Below are 8,292 nucleotides of genomic sequence, written 5' to 3' on the forward strand. Positions count from 1 at the left end.
AACATTAATAATTTGAGAATAAAGTATAACAATAATAATAATTTGAACGATTTGATGTGATATGAGCTAACCGATCTTTAGATTAAATTACCATTAGTAGCACGATTTATTGTAATGCTTTTTTCCTCAGTTGGTCAGAACAAACGTGGCAGACTTGTTACTTACTTGTTCAGATGGCAATATACGGTGAAAATTCTTATTTGGGTCATATATTCCAAGAAGACATAGGCTAGAATCTGTGATTGCGAAGTACAGTAAAATATCCACACCGGTGCGGTGACTGACTGCCACACATACTCTTCAGAACATTAGATTCATCCGCGCTGGAGCCGTGCCGACTCACAACCCACGCAAGGAAGATAATTCCGCAAACAGCTGCAATTGCAGATTTTCAAACAGAGATGGCGACAAAGAGGCAAAACTTACGGACTGCAGCTTTAACAGCTTTTAAAAAACAGTTATAATAGTGCTCTGAAAAACAAATAAATCAAATGATCCAAATCAACCACAAGGTCATATCAAGACGATGTAGGCTACATGAAACCTGTAAATATCAGGTCGTAAAACAAAGAAACAAGCAGAAGTTCATAAAAGCGGCAGTGAATGTAGGTGACTTCAGTAAGTCTGTTCACTTACAGGATGTTATTATCCTTAATAAAAAGTCAGGAAAAGGTAAGATGTGATTTGTGTTGGTTATGGTTTTCATGATTGACTAATTACAGTGAGCAATTTGGTATTTAGGAAGCACATCTGACCTATTTACCACACAATCCATGATCAAAATATTACAGTCAGAGATCATGAAGTTCTCAGTTCAAAGGTATTATAATAGGCATATCATATGAACATAAGCTTCATCAGTTGAAGCATAAAATAATAAGGGTTTAAAAAGTATATTGATGTCCAAAACACAGCTTCAAGCAATGACTCACCTAAAAATGAAAATTCTGTCATCACTTATACTAAACTTGATATAGATCCAAATGATCTATATAAAGTTAAGTAAATTATATTAATTTTTTTTGGGGGGGGGGGTGAACACATAAGAAGAAATTTAGCAGAATGTCCACGCTGCTCTTTTTCATACATTCAAGGTGAATGCTTGAGGATGAGTCTAAAAAAAAACTGTCAATAAATCTCATTTCAACTCAATTGAAATGTAATTTTGCATTGTGACATTATTCTTTACTGGGCTTCCCAAACCTTCTTGCCGATTGAACCCCTAAGACGTAAAACATTTACTTAGTACCCCCCGAGATTTGAAGTTAATGTTTTAATCATTTAACAACACAACCACATGTTCATGGTTCTCTAGTGTCGGTTGTTCTAAACCTTGGCAAATTACGATTATTATTATTTTTTAATTATAGAAAACTTCATAGGGTCCATTTTTGAAAATATTGTCACAGTATAAAATAATCTCCTTTTTTCTAAAAAACAAAAAAACACCATAAAAGTAGTTTATACATCTTCAATTCATGATATGCACAATGTGCTCTATTTCAGCTCATATGATGCCATGCAACAGCTTTGCATGAGACACAAACTGACATTTAATCCATTAATCATTTAAAAATCATTCAGTGACTTGAGGATGAGTAAGTAATGACAGATTTGTATTGTTGGATGAAGTATGCCTTTAATAAAGTTGGTGGAGACATTAATTCCACACACTGTTTCCAAATATCCTAGAGCACATACCTCAGAAAACAGCTGTCTCCTCACAGCGCTGGCTTCTGAGGAAATACACAAAACAGGCACTGGACCTGAGAGAGAGCACAGGCCATAGACAGATGCAGGGGCAGGGAAAACAAAATGAAAGAGCGTATGAACATTAGGAAAGCAGCGTTGCTCCACAAACTGCTGTGCTGTTTGTATGAGGAATAGTATCAGCTGTTTGTGACTGCAGGGACAGCAGATGGGTTCTGTGCACATGCTGTACAGTTAGCAGAGGATCATGGGAGGACAGAAACTCTCGAGTCCTGCTGGACGCACTGCAAGCTGCTTAACCGTACCAGAGCAACAGATGCAGTGAGCTCACCTGCACAGCGTGAAGCCCGTCAGACAGGTGTCACAGCACTGCCTTGCAAATAACCAGGTGTCTCACAGCATGAGACGGCTGCTTACTGAAGCTGAGTAAGATTTATCAGTTAAGATGAGGGGGAAGACTTTTCACTGTCTTTCTATCTTTACCCTGATCTTTCTCACAGAGCTATTCACTGCTGAGACTTCCTGTTGTACTGTTACTGTACATGACTACTCAAATGATTAGACACAACTGAACTGATGTTTCCCATGATCTTTAAATCTTAAAATTAATACATTTGTAATTCTTAAAATCATTGCACTTTTTTGGCTTAAAGGTCCCCTGAAATGCTTAGAAACACGCAGCGTTACTCTGTGTTGACGTCATTTTAACCATGTGATGCGCTCCGTGCTATCGTGTCTCTGGACCGGAGCAGAGAGTGTGTGCGGTGCGGTGCTTAGCGTGACAGCGCGAAACCAGACTTCTTTTTTCCCTCAATGGAAAGCATATTTACACTGTTTGAATCGTTCCCTGTCCCCTATATAGTGCACTACGTGCCATTCACTGTACACAAAATACTAATTCTGTGGACAAGTGCATTAGTGCATGAGCATTTGATTGGACAGAAAGTTTGATGAGAAGCTGAAGTACGATGTGACGTCAAAAAAATCGTTGAGCCGTTTTGGCGGAAGTGACGAACTGCAAGCTTTGAATGCTTATATCTTCTAAATGCAAATTTTGTCACTGTTTTGGAGCACACTGCCTTATAGATAACCTTAAGACTAACATATTGATACTAACACCCAAAAAACTTTAATTTTGATTTCATGGGGACTTTAATGCTAAAATATTTGAAATTAGTTTTGTTGAAGACAAATATGAATTGTGTCTGTGTATAAATAAATGAATAGTTTAACATGTCTGCTTTTTAGTCACCACAGTTTTCCCATACACTTTATTTATTTAAACAAAATTTTTTTTTTTTTTACTCAGCAAGGATGCATTAAATAAAAGAAAGAGAAAACTATATTATTATATAATATAACTACAATATTCTATTTCAAATAATTACTTTTATTTTCATTTTATTCATCAAAGAATTCTAAGAAAATGCATCACGGTTTCCCCAAAAAAATTAAGCAGCACAACTGTTTTCAGTGATAATAATAATAAATGTTTCTTGAGCAGCAAATCAGCAACTCAAATTATTTCTATTAATGATGCTGAAAATTCAGCTTTGGAATAAATAATATTTTAAAATATATAGAAATCGAAACAGTTACTTTGAACTGTTATAATATTTCAGATTATTGCAGTTTTTATATATTTTTAATCAAACAAATGCAGCCTTGACGATCATAAGAGACTTCTTTCAGAAACATTTAAAACTCTTACTGACCCCAAACTTTTGAACAGTAGTGTAACAAATTGTGTTATTTCATACGTTTCAACAATTTTTGCTATTTTCTAGAATGTTAGAAATTTTAATAACAAAGAAGAAAATAGTGCATCTGTAATGTTATAGGGTCTGATAAGTAGATTCAATTTTAACATTCTGGCTCAAGTTTGACACAGAAGGTTTTCAGGCAATTTGGCAACAGAATATAGCATGAAAGTATGGTACCACAGGGTTTTGGACATTAAAGTATCTGTGAGTACCATGTAAAAACCATAAAGCAGCTTTGTTTTAAACTTCTTCATGTCTCCCTGAACTTGATTACCAACAAAAATATCATGTCCTTTCTGGAAAACACGTTTCTTATGTTTTTGTTTTCCCCCCAGTTAGTTCCTTGTTACACAATAGCATACAGTAATAAAAGCATAATAAAATAGTCATACACAATACAAACACACCCAGGTGTAAAAGTAAACACCTTTAGTGCACACAAAATCACACTCTCAATGTAAGTTTTGTTGACACGGTGAATGGGAGGATCGTGTACTAAATATAGTGTACAGAAATAAACAAAAAGTCCTTAAAATCAAACAAATGTTAAGGCCCAAATCTGTGTGGTTACTAAAGCACTGTAGAGCTTGGCCAAAATGCATCATGATTGTCTTAAAAATAATCCCAGTGCCCATGATGTCCAAACATTGCAGTGTGCACCTATGATGCTCCACAATGCTGTGCACACCTATAATGTCCACACAGTCTGATGCCTCACAATCATAGCCAATTTTTCCACGTGCCAATGATGTACAAAAATACTGCATGCTTTTATTAAACCCTCAACAATGCTGAACGCACCTGTGACGCTTAAAATCTTGAAATCACATGACTCGCTGCCCAAGCTCAAAGATACAGAATACACCTACAGTACGATGCCTAAAGATGCTGGATGCGCATATGACCCCAAAAACAACTGCCTAACATCTTGACTGTGCTGCCCAGTGATCCCCAAATATACTACACACACAAGTGAGGCTCTATGAATGGTGTTGGGATTCATCTTTCACATGCAAAGTGATTCTCAACTAGTTTTGCTTTCATATTTTACATTGGACATTAAGAGGCATGCCAATAAATATTTACATTTTAATGTGTTTAACATTTTGGGGTTTTAGTAAATACATTATTCCCATACACATATTGTCATTGAAAAGTTTTGGGTCAGTAAGATTAAAAAAAAAGAAAAAGAAAATAAATTACTACTCTTACTCAGAAAGAATGCAAACGTGACAAGAATTCTGTAGAAAAAAAGATCACGATTTCCAAAAAAAGAAAAAATAAGAAAGAAACATTGCAGCACAACTGCATTCAACACAAGAAATGAATTATTTGTATTACTATATTATAACAAGAAATTGCAATGTTTCATGTGCCAATGATGTCCAAAAATACTGCATGTGTTTATGATTCACTAATAAATTGCACATGCCTCATTGCAAGCTCAAAAATGTTAAACGCACCTGAGAATTCAATGATTCTCTATTGATTTTGCTTTATATACAGGTGCATCTCAATAAATTAGAATGTTGTGGAAAAGTTCCACAATTCAACTCAAATTGTGAAACTCGTGTATTAAATAAATTCAATGCACACAGACTGTCGGACATTAAGAAGCGACCTAACTTAGTTCCAAAATCCCCAAAACTGCACATGGCTATGAAGCTCAAAAATGCTGAGTGTAATACCTAAAAATGCTACTTACCTGGTAGAAACCACCTGAAAATCATTGTTCCTGTCTGTGATGCCCAGGTTAAAAAATGCAACTATGATGCCCAAAACAGTACTTGATGCGTAATGATGAAAAATTATGCTGAAAGCGCGAATAATGCTATAAAATGTCCCCTAGGTAGCCACATTATTGTTGTATTCGAGATACAGCTTCGGTGTTTACTTTAGGAAAAGGTTATGAGAGCTTACAGTGTCCTGCCACACCGCTTCACGCAGCACAACAGAAGCACGTGCATCGTTATGTCTTTACTTGTAAAGATGCGCTAACGTTTTTATTTAAACCATTATATTTTCATCAGAAATATAACACAGTCACTGCAAGCAGCGTTATGATTCAGATTCAGAACAAACACATTAACCTCTCCGAGACATATGACCGCATATAACCAAACGTGGATTTAAAAGTGCGATTGTCAAGTCAAGCAAATTTGATGTTTTTTTTTTTTTGTAGTGCTAATATTGTAAGCACTGTGACAGAAATGTCGTATTTTAAAAATGTGGAAAATTATATCATAAATTCTATAAAATTATATTAGATCTTTAAAAACTTAAATGTATCTCGCGGTGACTAGCGAATTAATTAACAAGACGTAAAGCCGTATTTATATATAAACAACAGACGGCACAGTTCAGCGTGTTTATAAATCAAACATGTCTTACTTACATGAAGACGGCAGAAAAGCGCATGTATGAGCAGGCGAATATGGACGGCGCTAGGCAGTATCAGTATACATTCTCTATGACCTACTTTACTCTCGCTCTAATAAGTAGAGGACCACTTATATACTTATTGAGCCAATGGTATTGAAGTGTAGACTAAGCGATGACTCCTTTGTCCAATCAGAAAGCGCTTGACATATCTCAGAGCCAATAGGAAAACACGGGGACTACGCGTAGCCAATAGAAATTGCCAAGCTTGATAACAACAGTAAACAAAGGGCTAGTGATGGATTCCGAAACAACGCTACGTCGTTTAAGTGTTTGTGTGTCAGGCTAATTATTAATAATGTTAAACAAACACTAAGGGCACGTGAAATTTAGATTTAGGAGATTATGTGGGTATACTACTGCCTACTGCCCCTCATTTAATACATGTGAACATTGACTTGAATAATGAAACTCTGGAACTAACGTTTTATATCTAATATTATGTAGGCATTTTTTCTTCATATTATATATAATCAAAATCGTTTTTTTACATTTTTTTATTTATTTATTTATTTGAAAAAAACGTACTGATGAAATGTGCATATTTTGGCTAGAAATAAATGAATAATATTTGTAAATAAATAATATAATAGCTATATTAAATAAAAATAAATAAAAACATATGTTGTATTAATTCCATATATTAGATTTGTGTGCACGTAATATACGTATTATTAAAAAGATGTTTGTGCTCTTCTGCGGCATCATAATTCATATTATTAAAATAATGCTCAATTACTACTACTACTACTACTACTACTACTACTAATAATAATAATAAATCTATAATTCTACAATAATCTAAACAGTTCAAGTACAAGTAAATGCCACTGAAAAATATACAATTTACTAACTTATTATTGGCAGGTGAGAAGTAATGGTTATTATGTCTAATGACTTTTTTATGTTGGATAGGCTATATGAGTAATTATCTTTTTATTATCATTTTATATCGTTGCACATAACCCTCGTTTTACAGCAGCACAAACAATCACTTACACGTGTTAACCACTGGAGGACGACAAAACATAACAATGGCATTTTGGTGCCACTATGGAGCCACCGTAAAGGCCAGCACCACTGTGAGGACACTGGGGATTCAGTTTGTAGTAATTCGGTGGGGAAAGGCAAAGAAAGCTATGTTTTAAAATACGGTCATTTTGTAAGTAAGTAATTATTGGTTTTGATTTTGTCCTGGTAGGGCTGAGATGGTGGCTGTTATACAAGCTATGACTGTTAGCAGGAACAAAGCTTCTCAACAAGCGTTCATTAAATTGACTTTCAGTCGGATTAGTGTCGTCTTATTTACACAGTGTTACTGTACAGTATGTCAGACACTGTGACACACACAAACATGTGTTCATGATTAGCTACTGAGTTTACAGTGTAAACGCATCTAATTAATTAAAGCATAAGAAAATGACCTGATTCCTCCATTCTATAGGCTACTTTAGGCTATAAATATTATAGTAGGATAAATGCCAAGATGCTAAATTGCAGATGGGCTTTGTTCACCTTCACGACCCTAAAGGATGGAAAAAGCTCGTGGGACATTTCAAATGTGTTTAGGGGGCAGACTGAGCCATTAGGATGGCTGACTCCTCTTGGGACTTCTGTATTCCCAGTGGACATTCAGTAGGCTCTTGCCCACAGGGGTCAGTTGCATAAAATGCTTAAACTAGTCTTACAAGTCGCAGCTACATTTTTAAGTCAGTTACAAAAAAATGTAAATTGGTATATTATTTCGAATGCTTAAAGACTTATTAATCCTTGGCTAGCTGGTCAGAGTTTTTAAGACATAGGCCTAGTCTTAATTGTAAAGCCTGACATGAAATAGTTTCTTTCTTTCTTTCTTTCTTTCTTTTAATGGAACAGCAAAATATGCAGTTGCTGTCGCTGGTATTTTGTAAGGTGAATCAATGAGAACAGTATAATAGACTATACGTAAAATGCATATAGGCTACTTTAGTTCTCACACTTTAGTTTGGGGACAATTTCTCATTATTAACCAACTAGTAACTACTGATTTTGCCTCGGTGAACTCCTAATCAGTGTTGGGGGTAACGCATTACAAGTAACGCGAGTTACGTAATCAGATTACTTTTTTCAAGTAACTAGTAAAGTAACGCATTACTTTTTAATTTGCAAGAGAACATCTGAGTTACTTTTTCAAATAAGTAACGCAAGTGTAATGCATTACTTTTAAAAGTAACTTTCCCCAACACTGCTCCTAATTACTGCTTATTAATAGTTAGCAAGGTAGTTGTTAGGTTTAGGTTTTGGGGTGGAATGAAAATAGGGTCATGCAGAATACGGCATTAATATACTACAAACAGCCAATATGATAGTAATACGCATGCTAATATAAGCAACTAGTTAA

The sequence above is a fragment of the Sinocyclocheilus anshuiensis genome, unplaced genomic scaffold (assembly GCF_001515605.1).
Source record: "Sinocyclocheilus anshuiensis isolate Anshui unplaced genomic scaffold, SAMN03320099.WGS_v1.1 scaffold747, whole genome shotgun sequence".
Lineage (NCBI taxonomy): Eukaryota > Metazoa > Chordata > Actinopteri > Cypriniformes > Cyprinidae > Sinocyclocheilus > Sinocyclocheilus anshuiensis.